Genomic DNA, 15,759 nt, shown 5'->3' on the forward strand with positions numbered 1-15,759 from the left:
TCCATGTCTCAATGTACGTGTGACAATTAATAGTGATCTCTGAACAACTACTGTTCATCTGATCTTGAGGGAGTGCCGGTCTATAGGAACGAAGGGCTTACATTCTTCCAGATGCCCATAAGTTGATTTTGTCTTCTGATCAGAAAACGTTGGTAAGGCCTCTTTTGGTATCTTGCATTCAGTTTTGTTTTCCCTTTCATAGGAAAGATGCCATAGGCTAACTTTAAGAACATTTAACATAGAGTACAGCCCAGGAACAGGCCACTTGGCTCCCAATGGTGTGCCAAACCAGTTAAAACAGAAATCAAAAACATCCAAACACAATCCTACCTACACAATCCCTCCATCTTCCATACATCCATGAGTCTATCCAAACACCTCTCAAAAGCCTCGAATGTATTTGCCTCCACCACCATACCAGGCAGCGCATTGCAGGCATCCACCACTCTCTGAGTAAAACACTTACCCCTCACATCCCCTTTGAACCTTCCCCCTCTCACCTTCAATGTATGCTCTTTGGTATTAGACATTTCAGCCCTGAGAAACACTCTATCGATGTCTCTCCTAATCTTATAAACCTCTATCAAATCCCTCCTCAGCCTCTGGCGCTCCAGAGAAAACAGCCCAAGTTTATCCAGCCTCTCGTGACAGCGACATGCCCTCTGAACCAAGATGGAAAGGGTGCAGAAAAGATTTTCAAGGAAACGGCCGAGACTTGAGGAAGTGCGTTAGAGAGAACAAGTCGGGGGTTGAGTCTCTGAGGCACTTTGAGACAATATAGCCTCTCCTTGTAACCCAAGTGCTCCAACTGTGATACCGTCACCGGTGAAATAGACTTGGGTCACTTTTGCTGATTTCCCAAATGTGCTCCGTCTGTGCATAAGATGAAGAATTCTGCCCCGATCACCAAACTGTTCTGAAGATTATCCTAAGAAGTTTCTCCTCAGAGGAAAAGGCCTAGAGGTCATAGGTTAAGGGTGAAAGGTGAAAAGGTGAGGGGGAACTTCTTCATTCAGAAAGTGAAGTGAGTGTGGAACGAGCTGCCGGTGGAAATGGTGGATACAGGTTCAATTGCAACATTCAAGAGAAGTTTAGATGGGAGGGATATAATCTGCATGCAGTCGATGGGACTATATTGTTCACCTACCTAAGTTTGAAAGAGTATAGAGAAATTTTATAAGTATGTTTCTGGGTCTGGTGACCTGAGTTATAAGGAAAGATTATATTGGTTAGAACTTTATTCCCTGGAATGTAGAAGATTAAGGGGGGGATTTGATAGAGGGATACAAAATTACAAGGGTACAGATAGGGTAAATGCAGACAGGCTTTTTTCCCACTGAGGCCATGGGTTAAGGGAGAAAGCTAAAAATTTTAAGGGGAACATGAGGGGAAACTTCTTCACTCGGAACGAGCTGCCAGCACAAGTGGTGCATGCAAGCTCAATTTCAATGTTTAAGAGAAGTCTGAGTAGGTACGTGGCTGGCAGGGGTACGGAGGGCTGTGGTCCCAGTGACGGTCGATGGGTGTAGACAGTTTAAGTGACTCAGGACAGGCTAGATGGGCCAAAGTTTGTTGTTTTATTCTTTTTATACAGCTATCGATCTGATCAAAACTTTGTGCACTTTCTAATGCCATTATTTGCATAGAGAAGCACCAATCAGGTAATAACAAATAAAATGAATTAGTAGAATAACTGTCCAGTAGTGAGTGTGTGTCCCACATTCCCCTGTTTACATCCTTATCTGGTCAGTATGTCTGGTGACCATATCTGGTTTGAACAAAGCCTGTGTCGAGAGGAGTGAGGTTCTCAGCTTGGGTGTCTGTTCACTGTCTCTGTCAGCTCCACACCAGCAACATCTCGTGAATCCCTTCTGCACCTTGTCCAGTTTAATCCCATCCTTCCCATTGTAGCAGAACTGCACCACGTCCTATGTAGCTGTAAAACTGGTATTGGTTTTAGGCACAGATAGGCTGCCCAAGACTTCTGCGCAGTACTGTACTTGTCAATATGGAGCGGAGAGCCAGTTTGTAAATCTGGCAGGAGCAAAGGGTGTTGGGAATGGTGAGGATGGCGTGCTGCGGGAGGGAGCACCAGAGGTGGGGAGGGAGTACCAGCCTTGAAACGCCGGACAAGGTCATTTGATTCCAGACAATTGGTTTATTGATCATTACAGGACGTCTCTCTGGTGCTTCCTGCTCCCTCTCCTCTCCTTTCCCCAACCATGATTCCCCTCTCCCTGCCCCCTTCCCTCTCTCAGTCCACAATAGAGACCCTTATCAGAATCCGGTTTATTATCACTCACAGATGTCATGAAGTACAGTGCAATACATAAAATTACTATAGTACTGTGGAGAAGTCTTGGCACCGTAGTTCTCGTTCTCATTCTCCCTCTCCCTCTCCCTCCCTATTCCTCTCTCTTCCTCTCCCTCTCCCTCCCTCTCTCTCCCCCTCCCTCCCTCTCTCTCTCTCTCTCTCTCTCTCTCTCTCTCTCTCTCTCTCTCTCTCTCTCTCTCTCTCCCTTTATACACACACACACACTTGTATGTATATGTGCACAAGACTTTTGCGCAGTACTGAACATTGAAACATGCAGTGAAGAGCAGCATTTGTGTTAAATCAGCAAAGATTGTGCTGGGGCAGCCCGTAAGAGGTGCCAACTTACTCACCCTAACCCTAACCTGTACATCTTTGGACTGTGGGCAGAAATCAGGATTCCTGGAGGAAACCCACACCGTCACAGGGAGAATGTATAAACTCATTCCAGGCAACAGCGGGAATTGCATCCTGTTCGGTAATCGCTGAAGCTACTAAATCGATTGCTTTAATTGATACGTTACCATTCCACCTCATATTTGAGAAAACAAATGGTAAGATCAGAATTTGTACTGACAAAATAACACAAAACAATAAAGACATTGCTAATCTGTAGCCTATTTCTTTGTTGGGATTATCATTATTTGTCTGAATACATCACCAACGTAAGCAGTCATCTGTAAACTAGTAACCCACCCCTTCCCCTCCTCTGACCCAAGAACACCACAATCTGACCAAAAGAATGCGAGGGTCCTTGCATTTCTGCTAACAGGTAACTTCTACAGTTCACAGTTAAATCAAATCTATTATAAAGCAGTTCTTGGACTACAGTTCAGCATTCAACACCATCGTTCCATCATGGCTGGACAAGAAGCTCAGAGACCTCGGCCTTCACCCTGCCTTGTGCAGCTGGATCCTGGACTTCCTGTCAGATCACCAGCAGGTGGTAAGAGTGGGCTCCCTCACCTCCACCCCTCTGACCCTCAACACAGGTGCCCCTCAGGGCTGTGTACTGAGTCCCCTCCTTTACTCCCTGTATACCCATGACTATGTTGCCACCCAGGCCTCCAATCTGCTAATTAAATTTGCTGATGACACCACACTGATTGGCCTAATCTCAGACAAATATGAAGTGGCCTACGGACAGACATACTTCATTGATCCTGAGGGAAACTGGATTTCATTACATTCGCACCACCCAAGAATAGTGTAGAAATATCGCAATATGAAACCATAAATAATTAAACAATAATAGGTAAATTATGCCAAGTGGAAATAAGTCCAGGACCAGCCTATTGGCTCGGGGTGTCTGACACTCCGAGGGAGGAGTTGTAAAATTTGATGGCCACAGGCAGGAATGACTTCCTATGACGCCCAGTGTTACAGGGAAGAAGTCATCTCTCTGACACAGTGGTGTCCAGAAAACAACCTCTCCCTCAATGCTGCAGAAACAAAGGAGCTGGTTGTGGATTACAGGAGGAATGGAGACAGGCTAACCCCTACTGACATCAATGGATCTGGGGTTGAGAGGGTGAACAGCTCTAAGTTCCTCGGCATCCACATCACCGAGGACCTCACGTTGTCTGTACACACCAGCTGTGTGGTGAAAAAGGCACAACAGTGCTTCTTTCACCTCAGACGGTTGAGGAAGTTTGGTATAAAAGAACTTTTACAGGGGCACAATTGAGAGCATCCTGACTGGCTGCATCACTGCCTGGTATGGGAACTGTACTTCCCACAATCGCAGGACTCTGCAGAGAGAGTGCGGACAGCCCAACACATCTGTAGATGTGAACTACAGGTGTGTAAAAAGGGCCCAAAGGATCACTGGGGGCCCGAGTCACCCCAACCACAAACTGTTCCAGCTGCTACCATCTGGGAAATGGTACCACAGCATAAAAGCCAGGACCAACAGGCTCTGGGACAACTTCTTCCACCAGGCCATCAGACATTAACTCACGCTGACCTGAAAGTACCCTGTATTACATTGACTGTTCTATTTATTGTAAATTATTATAAATTACTGATTGCACATTTAGATGAAGATGTCAACATGAAGATTTTTACTCCTCATGTATGTGAAGGATGTAAGAAATAAAGTCAATTCAGTTCAATCCTATGGGGTTGGGTCCGGCCCCTTCAGGCCAGTTCTCCTGTCAGTGCTGCTCTCCAGTGTTCGCTCCCTGGATGCCAAGCTTGATTACCTTCATCCGTGGCTGACCCAGTGGGAGATGAGGCACTGCTCCGTGCGGAAAGGTGGCTCCAGGACAACACCACATGCTCCGTCAAGTTCAAAGTAAATGTATTATTAAAGTACGTATATGTCAGTATATACAATCCTTAGATTCAATTTCTTGTGGGCATACTCAATACATAATAGAATAATAACCATAATGGAATCAATGAAAAACCGCACCAACCTCAAGCAGTGTTCAACCACTGTGCAACAGACAATAAACTGTACAAATAAATAAACAAACAAGCAAATAAATAAGCAAGTATATAAGCAATAAATATTGAGAACATGAGATGAAGACTCCTTGAAAGTGAGGCCATGGGTTGTGGGAACATTTCAGTGATGTGGCAAGTGAAGTTGAGTGAAGTTACCCCCTTTGGTTCAAGAGCCTGATGGCTGAGGGGTAATAACTGTTCCTGAACCTGGTGGTGCGAGTCCTGAGGCTGTTTTACTTCCTTTCTGATGGCAGCAGCGAGAAGAGAGCATGACCTGGGTGCTGGGGGTCACTGATGATAGATGCTGCTTTCCTGCGACGGCACTCCAGGTAGACGTGCTCAATGGTGGGGAGGACTTTACTCGTGATGGACCTTGTAGGATTTTCCATTTGAGTGCATTGGGTTTCCATACCAGGCTGTGAAGCAGCCAATCAATATACTCTCCACTACACATCTACAGAAATTTGTCAAAGTTTTAGATGTTCATGCTGAATCTTTGGAAGCAGAGGCATTACGGTGATTCCTTTGTAATTGCACTTACACGCTGGGGCCTGGACAGCCCCTCTGAAATAATAATACTGAGGAATTTAAAGTTGCTGATCCTCCAATGAGGACTGGCTCATGGGCCTCTGGTTTCCTCCTTCTGAAGTCAATAATCAGCTCCTTGGTCTTGCTGACATTGAGTGAGAGGTTATTGTCGAGGCACCACTCAGCCAGATTTTCAATCCCCCTCAATCTTCAGGCCAAGCCACTCAGGGACTTGTGCTAATATTATTTCTTGTGACTGCATGTGCTGGATCCTATCTGTAAGTGTTGTGTGTGACAGTGTGTACAGTGTTTTGCACCCTGGACCCAGGGGAATGTTGTTTCATTTAGCTGTATACACGTGTATGGCTGAGTGACCATAAACTAGAACTTGAGCTTGCATTGGACGGAGATACATTGGAAAGCTTGTCTTGTTTGTATAGATCAAATCATTACACAGTGCACTGAGATAAAGCAATGCAGAATAAAGTGTTACAGTTACAGAGAATGTGCCGTGCACACAGACCATAAATTGCACGATCATAACGAGGTCAATAGGCCATCTCATTGTAGCACACACGAAATGCTGGGGGAACTCAGCAGGGAAGGCGGCAGATTAGAATTCGGCCATTCAGCCCTTCGAGTCTGCTCCACCATTTCATTATAGCACTTGAGGTTCCCGCCAATATTATATACTGTAGACCAGTTCATTGCTTGGTTAGTAAGTATCACTTTTTTTTCATTCATATTTTGTTAAGAATCTTCTTTCTCACTGTATTTTGTTCGTGGCTGGGTTTGCCATGTTGACTTCAATCCACTGCCTGATTTAATGTTATGACGCAGTTTAGTCGAAAGATGAAGTTTTATCTAATGCCTAAAATTTAAAAGGTCATTGCCAGCAGTTTCTTTATAATACTGCTAGTTGAGAATCAGTGGAGAGTGAAGATCAGAGTTCGGGAGTTAAAGATCGAGGAGAATCGATTTCGACAGTGAAACAGGTTCGACCTTGTTTGATCCTCATTCGGAAGGAATTCGTTGGCTGTTCTCGTGTTAATTCCTGCGAAATAGCAGAAAGGATTGGAAACAGTTTTGTAAAGGAAAGGTCAGTGCCTTTAACCCGTTACATATCATCTTCGTAAAACTCATCGTGGGAAAAGTAGTTCAACTGGGAATTGCAACAACAAGACATGAAAGAGAATTTAAATCGTCTTAAAAACTCTCTCCTTTAAATGGACTGTAAGAATTTTGAACTTTTGCAATACTACTTTGAAGAATTGTTTTTGCACCATTGCTTTAAGAACTGTTTAAGCTTCATCGCTTTAAGAACTGTTTAAGCCGCAGCACAGCAGTGAATTTCCGGTTACGTTAGTGATTTGTTTACTTTTGGGGGGGGTTTGTTTTCAGTGTTTAATAAACGTGTTATTTGTTATAAAAAAAACCCTGCCTAACTCATATATTTATTGTTGCTTGAATCCGTAACATAAATATGGGGGCTCGTCTGGGATTGGATCATTTGCGTTTAAATGCTTGTTAACTTTTGAATCGGTGTTTTGGAAAAGGGGAATACTTGATTCTTTTGTTTGATTGGCTTGTGAGTGGTATTCGGCAACAATGAATATTGATGAGTTTCTGGCTTCGCCAGATGCGGAGTTGTTAGTGAAGGAGAAAAAAACTGAGGTGTCTGAGATAGCTAGTAGATTACAACTTAAAGGTATTTTGAAGACTACATCAAAGGCTGTAATACAGAGAAAAATCGCGTCACACTATGTGTATTCGGGTGCTTTTGATGAATAGATTTCAGAGTCTTTTCCAATAGGTAATCTGGAGATGCAGTTGCAAATTGAACAAATGAAGTTGGAGCATTGTAGGTTAGAAGCTGATCAGAAAAAAAGGGATTTTGAATATGCAATGATGGAATTAAGGTCTGGGAATCAGTCTTCTGGTTCTAGAAAACCGTTCGTTGCTAGTCCAGAAATTAAATTGGTCCCACCATTTAGTGAAACAGAAGTGGAAAGATATTTCCAACATTTTGAAACAATTGCTCAGATTTCAGAGTGGCCAAAAAATAAATGGTCAGTGTTGTTACAGAGTGTAATTAAAGGCAAAGCACAACAAGTTTATACAGCTTTAACTGCTGCGCAAGCACTTGATTATGATATTGTAAAAATGCATATTTTAAAAGCATACGAATTAGTCCCAGAAGCATATAGCGAAAGATTCAGAAGTTTGAAGAAATCTGTGGAAAAAAACTTATGTGGAATTTGCCTATGATAAAGCTGTGTGTATTGAGAGATGGGTTTCTTCTAAAAATGTAAATGAGGACTATGATACATTGAAAGAGCTGATTTTAATGGAGGAATTTAAAAGAAGCATTCCTGTTGAAGTAAGGACCTACTTAAATGAGAGGGATACTGATACATTGCAGGACTGTGCTAGATTAGCTGATGAGTATGTTTTAATCCATAAGAATAAATTTCCTCAGGGCAGAATTTTGAAGAGGAAAAATAACACGGAGACTCAAGGTAAATCAGAAATTAAATCAGAAGTTAATGAGAAGGGTAAGGAGGAAGAAAAACCTGTGAAGGAAAGACAGTTTGGTCTTATTTGTAACTATTGTAAGAAACCTGGCCATGTAATAGCTAATTGTTTCAGATTGAAAAAGAAAGAGAAGGAAGCAGTTCCAGATGCTTGTGTGCAACACACTGAAGCACCTGTAAAATTACAGGGTTCGATAAACACAAATGAGGTTTTGTTAGTCTGACCAAGTTAGAAAGGGATATGATCATTTTATAACTGAAGGGTTTGTATCCTTGAAAGAAGGATCTACTCTGGTGCCAATAAAAATCCTTAGGGATACTGGAGCTTCTCAATCACTGATGTTAGAAGTGTATTGAAGTTTAATGGAGTCTGATACTGGTGAGGTAAATTATATAAGAGGTTTTGGGAGTGATTTTATCCCTGTACATTTGCATAAAGTAAATTTAAAGTCAGGGTTAGTTACAGGATTACAGTAGGATTACAGCATAGCTTACCATAGCTTACAAAGGATATTTCTTTATTGTTAGGTAATGACTTGGCAGGTGGACAAGTTTTTCCTGAAGTGCATTTGACAATGGAGTCAGAGATAAATTCTAACACAGATTCTTCCTGTGTTGTGACTAGAGCTATGGCTAAAAAGATTGATGTGCAGAATGAGGTTGTTAATCATGTCTGTTCAACTCAGGATTCGTGTTTTGAGGATGTGTCAGAGACTTTCTTACCTTCGTTGTTTGAACAAGATTCTTGGAGTAAGTCTGACTATGAAGATTTATCTCTGTCTCAGAAGGAGATGATAGCAAAGCAGAATAGAGACCCTGAGATTATAAAATTAAGAGAACAAGCTCTACTAGATAGTGAAATTGAGAAGATGCCAGTAGGATATTACTTGGAAAAAGGAGTGTTGATGAGGAAGTGGAGATCGCCTACAATTCCCGCAAGTGAGGATTGGAATGTTGTTTACCAGGTAGTTGTCCCCAAAGTTTATTGAAATGAGATTTTGACTTTAGCTCATAGTGTGCCTTTAGGTGGACATCAAGGGGTAAGGAAAACTGTGAACAAGATTTTAAAACGTTTTTACTGGCCTGGTCTAAGAAAAGATGTGGCGATCTTTTGTAAAACATGCCATACTTGTCAAATTGTGGGTAAACCAAATCTAGTTACACCAGTGGCTCCATTACAACCTATTCCAGCATTTGGTGAACCGTTTTCTAAAGTTATTGTAGATTGTGTTGGTCCATTACCAAAGACAAAAACTAGTTATCAGTACTTGTTGACTATCATGTGTACTTCGTCTAGGTTTCCAGAGGCAGTACCACTTAGGAATATAAAAGCTAAAACTGTGACAAAGGCTCTTACTTATTTTGGATTACCTAGGGAAATACAAACTGATCAAGGCAGTAATTTTACGTCTGGATTGTTTCAACAGATAGTTTATAAATTGGGAGCTAAGCAAATCACTTCGTCTGCATACCATCCAGAGTCGCAAGGTGCCTTGGAGAGGTTTCATTCTACCCTCAAGAATATGATTAGGACATATTGTGTGGAAAATGAAAGTGATTGGGATGAGGGTATAAACTTACTTTTATTTTCAGTAAGGGAATCGGTACAAGAATCTAAGGTTTCAGTCCATTTGAACTTGTATTTGGGCATAGAGTTAGAGGACCTTTAGCTTTATTAAAAGAACAGTGGATTAGTAAGGAAATACACACTAATTTGTTGGACTATGTTTTGAAATTTAAGGACAGGTTACATAAAGCTTGTAGCTTAGCCAAGGACAATTTAAAATTGGCTCAGGAGAAAATGAAGACTTGGTATGATAAAGAAGCTAGGATGAGGATGTTTAAGCCTGGAGATAAGGTGTTGGTTCCTTTCCCAGTGCAAACGAATCCTTTACAAGCTAGATTTCATGGTCCTTATGAAATTGTGTCTAAAATCAATGATGTGGATTACGTGATAAAAACTCCAGATCTTAGAAGGTCAACACAACTTTGCCATATAAATGTGATTAAACCATATTTTGAGAAACAATCTGATACTGTGACTGTTGTGGTTAGTGAGAATGAGTTTGATTTAACTAGGAACATGATAGATGATTCATCTGAATTTCATTCTAAATCCAACATTGTTTCTGTTAGGTTACCAAATTCAACCATTCTGGAAAATATTGATGAGAAACTAGCACATTTACAGCTAGAGCAGAAATAACAGATGAAGGAATTAATTTTAAAATATAAGGATTTGTTTCCAGATGTTCCGAGAAGGACTACTATAGCTTCACATGATGTAGATGTTGGAGATGCCAAACCTATTAAACAACACCCATATAAGATGAACATAGAAAAATGTGAACTTGCTGAGAAAGAAATTGAATATATGTTAGAGAATAATATTATTAGACCTTCTAACTCGAATTGGAGTTCACCCTGTGTTATGGTGCCAAAACCCGATGGTAATATTAGGTTTTTTATGGACTATAGGAAGGTGAATGCTGTATCAACAACAGATGCATATCCAATTCCTAGAGTAGATGATTGTGTAGATAAAGTTGGAAAAGCAAAATTCCTTACAAAGGTTGATTTATTGAAAGGGTATTGGTGTGTTCCATTAACGGACAGAGGTAGAGAGATTTCTGCATTTGTAACTCCATCTGGGCTATATGAATATAATGTTCTTCCATTTGGGATGAAGAATGCCCCAGGTACTTTCCAGAGGATGATTAACTCTGTGATTCAGGGATTGAAAGATACTGATGCTTATATTGATGATTTAGTGAGAGGAAATGATACTTGGGAAGCACACATTATTGTGGTGGAGAAATTGTTTGAAAGGCTTTCAAAAGCTAATGTAACTATTAATTTAGTTAAGAGTGAATTTGGACATGCCACTGTGACTTACCTTGGTTATGTTGTGGGTCAAGGTAAGGTAGCTCCTGTTCAGGCAAAAGTTCGGGCAATTATAGAGATTCCCACTTCAATGGGGAAAAAGACTCTCAGAAGATTCTTGGGAATGGTAGGATATTATCGAAAATTTTGTAAGAATTTTGCTAATGTTGCCCTTCCATTAACTAACCTTTTGCAGAAGAATGTGGAGTTTGTGTGGAATGTGCCTTGTCAAGAAGCATTTGAAAAATTGAAAACAATGATATGTCAACAACCTGTGCTCAAGGCACTGACTTTGAAAAACCTTTTTCATTGGCTGTGGATGCTAGTGATGAGGCTGCAGGAGCAGTATTAATGCAAAGGAATGAGGGTGATGAGGTTGATCATCCAGTAGCTTACTTTTCTAAGAAATTTAATAAGCATCAAAGAAACTATTCGACAATAGAGAAGGAATTGTTATCTCTTGTTTTAGCTTTAGAATATTTTGAGGTATATGTTGGTACAACTCAAAAACCACTTATTGTTTATACTTATCATAATCCGTTAGCATTTCTGAGTAAGATGAAAAACAAAAACAGAAGATTATTAAATTGGAGTTTGATGTTACAAGAGTACAATATTGTGATAGCTCATATTAAAGGTAAAGATAATGTGGTTGCTGATTGTCTATCTCGATGTTGAATGTACACTGTAATTTTTTTATGGAGTGGATTTTTTTACAATTGTAACACTCCTACTGTATTGTAAGATGTTATATGATGATACTGTATTGTATATTGTGTATGTTATAAAATTTCTACATTTGTTTTTCTTGTAAATAATTGTTGAAATTTTTGTTCTTGTCAGATCAAACATTTTTTTTGGAGGGAGGTGTTACGTACCCGTGACATGTGACAGTGGTGTACTTGTCACGTGACAGGTGTTGAAGCTATACTGGACTTGAGGTAATGGTCTTGTGATGGTGGAGTGACGTCATTTTCCCGCCAGTAGAGGTCATGTGACAGGTTTTTTTTACAGGGTATAAAAGGAAGACCCCTCCCTGTGAGGAGGGGCAGTTCGTGGCTGGGTTTGCCATGTTGACTTCAATCCACTGCCTGATTTAATGTTATGACGCAGTTTAGTCGAAAGATGAAGTTTTATCTAATGCCTAAAATTTAAAAGGTCATTGCCAGCAGTTTCTTTATAATACTGCTAGTTGAGAATCAGTGGAGAGTGAAGATCAGAGTTCGGGAGTTAAAGATCGAGGAGAATCGATTTCGACAGTGAAACAGGTTCGACCTTGTTTGATCCTCATTCGGAAGGAATTCCTTGACTGTTCTCATGTTAATCCCTGAGAATAATAGCAGAAAGGATTGGAAACAGTTTTGTAAAGGAAAGGTCAGTGCCTTTAAGCCGTTACATATCATCTTCGTAAAACTCATCGTGGGAAAAGTAGTTCAACTGGGAATTGCAACAACACGACGTGAAAGAGAATGTAAATCATCTTAAAAACTCTCTCCTTTAAATGGACTGTAAGAATTTTGAACTTTTGCAATACTACTTTGAAGAACTGTTTTTGCACCATCGCTTTAAGAACTGTTTAAGCCACCACACAGCAGTGAATTGCTGGTTACATTAGAGATTTGTTTACTTTTGGAGGGGGTTTGTTTTCAGTGTTTAATAAACGTGTTATTTGTTATAAAAACCCCTGCCTAACTCATATATTTATTGTTGCTTGAATCCGTAACAGTATATTGTATCAGTAATTTGTCTGGTTGGGATTTTTTTATTATTAAGTGTAATAAAGAGTTGAGAAACTGGCTGTTCGGCCTGTTACATCGAGTGAGCTGTATTTCCCAGGACTCGATGAAACTAGCAGCTCAGGTCTACGACAAGTCTTTTCCGAGCAAGTGAATCTGGAGGACAGCTCAATCTAGGCCACCATTTCTCAGTTCCCTATTCCACCCTACTTCCTTGGTCGGAGTCTCCAACTTCCTGCTGATCAGTTAGTAGCTTCCGATCAGTGGGCATCATTTTGGAGGAAAGACAGAGGGTTTTTCTTTGCACGGAGAGTGGTCAGAAGAGGCAAATACATTAAGAATGTTTAAGAGACTCAGATAGGCATGTGAACAAAGTTACCAGAGAGACAGTGAAGCCAGCAGATATAAAAGTGTTTATTCAACAAAACCTCTTGGAAGAAGAGGCCTGACATTTTATATGCTAAAGGTTACAGCAGTATTTACAATGTACCTTCAATGCTTCCTTTGAATTACATATAGTTTTGAAACATCTTTTTCACACCCACACTCTAGACACCAAAATTAATATTAATCAGCATTGTCTGGTTTGCAATCAGCTCCAGTCTCCAGCTCCAGGAAAATTATTGTTCAGGGCTGCATCTTAAATTCAATCTACAATACACATTCAAATCAAAATTGAAATTAATATTTACCACATATGCCTAACTCCAGAATACATCCGAACAGGCACATGGATGAAATTAAAAGGGAAGGCTATGTGGGAGGCAAGGGTTAGATTGATCTTATAGTGGTTAAAGGGTCGGCACAACATCCTGGACCAAAGGGTCTGTAGTGTTCCATGTTCTGTCTATAGGAAGCTTTAGAAATGCAGTGAAGAACTGGTATTTCCATGTTAAATTCAAGAGGTTAACGACAAGCAACCCAAGTTGTTTCCGTTGGTATATTACTGAGAAAAGTTGAGCTTTATTTGTCATCAGTACATCAAAACATATGGAAGATACATCTCAACTAAAGGAGGTGTGAGGCTCTCCTTGCCTCTGCGGGCCTGCAGGTCACCCTTGGGCAAGGCGTAGCACCTACTTAACCCCCCCCCACCCACCCCGATCAGGGTCACGTGAATCCATGGGATCGGGTGGTGGATGGTTGTGTGAGCAGTGGGTGCATGTCACAAGTCCTGGTTATGTGACCCCTGACCCCAGGCAGACAATCTCTGAGGAGTATTGATAATGGCTGGGGTCACCCGTATTGTAAAGACACTGTCCAGAAGAAGGCAATGGCAAACCACTTCTGCAGAAAAATTTGCCAAGAACAGTCATGTTCAAAAGACCATGATCGCCCACGTCACACGACAAGACAAATAATGTTGATGACACTGAAACCTACAATGAAATGAGCCACAGTCTGACCATATACTGGGGGCAGCCTGCAAATGTTGCCATGCTTCCAGACCAACATAGCATGCCCACAACTTACAAATCCCAACCTGGATGTCTTTGAGATTTGGGAGGAAACCAGAGCACCCGGAGGAAATCCACACAGTCACGGAGAGATACTGACAGACAGCGGTGTGAACTGAACCCCTATCGTGACCTCTGGTGCTGAAGAACATTACACTAACAGCCACCCTGTTGTATTAATTGTTCTAATATATGGCATCAATTTAAGCCAGCGTTTACTGGCCACTTCCTAAGAAAGCAGGGGCAAACCGCCTTTCTGACCCTCTTTGTCCTTCTGGTGAAGGTTCTGTCACAGTACTGTTGGCACAGCAACAGATTTCCAGGTCAGAATAGAGGGGAGCCTGTGGGTGTGGTGTCCCCCAGCCCCTGCTGCCCTCGTCCTTCCCGGCAAGAGAGGTGGGAGGGTTTCAGAGTGTCTTCTTTTTTTATTATTTTTGAGATATAGCATGGAAAAGGCTCACTGCCCAGCAATCACTCGATTTAATCCCAGCCTAGTCACAGAACAATTCGCAAAGCCCAATTACTCTGCCTTCCAACGGTATAAGCTGCGGGACAAAACCCACGCAGTCACAGGGACAACGTACAAACTCCTTACAGGCAGTGGTGGGAATTGCACCTAGATCACCGGTACGGTAAAGAATTGTGCTTCCGTGTCTGACGGAGCAGCCTGGGCGATGAATGTCAGTGCATTTTGTAGACTGTGCGAACTATGGCCACTGTGGTGGAGGGCGGAAGTGCTGGGGCGGGTGGATGGGGGCCAATCGAGGCGGGTGGAGAGATTTCAAAGAACCATTTGCCGCGGGATACGCAGGCCTGAGTTTGACAAGGCCAAATCAATAGCCTGCCTGCATTTTACCCAGTCTGTGAGCAACGTTTACTAAGCAGGTTTCTGCCTTCTCTTTAATCCTCCTCCCGTCAAATGATTGTTGATCTAATGATTAACAGCTTAACCTCCAAGACACAGAAATCCTACAGTGTAATGGACCAGGCGGCTACCCACCCGAACCCTACCTCAGCAACAGAACGCAGTTCCGGCATTTGGGCCCAGTGACGGTGGAGGAACGGGGAGATACTTCCAAGTTGGGAGGGTGTGGGTGCTGAAGGGCAGTGGTGTCCCCCTCCTCACCCTTTCCCGCCATCTCCACCTGCTCAAGAGGTTTGACACCATCCAGAACAAAGCAGCCCCCCTCGAGCAGCACCCCCTACACACGCCCTCCCTCCTACACAGTGGCAGCACCATCTACAAGATGTACCGCAGTCCCTCACCCAGGCTACTCCAACAGCTCCTTCCAAATTCAAACCAACCACAGACTTACCTCTGATTGTCCCTCTTTTTGCACTGTTGTCCTACTTTGCAATTTTCCTTCTCTTTGATTTTTGACTAATTTATGTATAATTCATACTCCATAAGACCATAAGATATAGGAACAGAATGAGGCCATTCAGCCCATTGAGTCTGATCATGGCTGAACACAACCTCATACTCCTACCTTCTCGCCATACCCTTTGATGCCCTGACCGATCAGGAGGCGATCAACTTCCATCTTAAGTGTATGCATGGACTTGGCCTCCTCCGCAGTCTGTGGCAGAAGTTTCCACAGATTTACTACACTCTAGCTACGTGCAGGCCCAAAGCTGCCAAATGCTCCTCACATGTTGACCCCTTCATTCCCGGAATCATCCTCGTAAATCTGCTCTGGACTCTCTCAATGGCAACACATCCTTTCTGATATATGGGGTCTAAAACTGCTGACCATACTTCAAGTGTGGCCTGACTAGTGTCTTATAAAGGCTCAGCATTATCTCCTTGTTTTTATATTGTATTCCTCTTGAAATAAATGCCAACATTGCATTTG

This window comes from Hypanus sabinus, chromosome 7 (assembly GCF_030144855.1).
Source record: "Hypanus sabinus isolate sHypSab1 chromosome 7, sHypSab1.hap1, whole genome shotgun sequence".
In the NCBI taxonomy this organism is placed as follows: domain Eukaryota; kingdom Metazoa; phylum Chordata; class Chondrichthyes; order Myliobatiformes; family Dasyatidae; genus Hypanus; species Hypanus sabinus.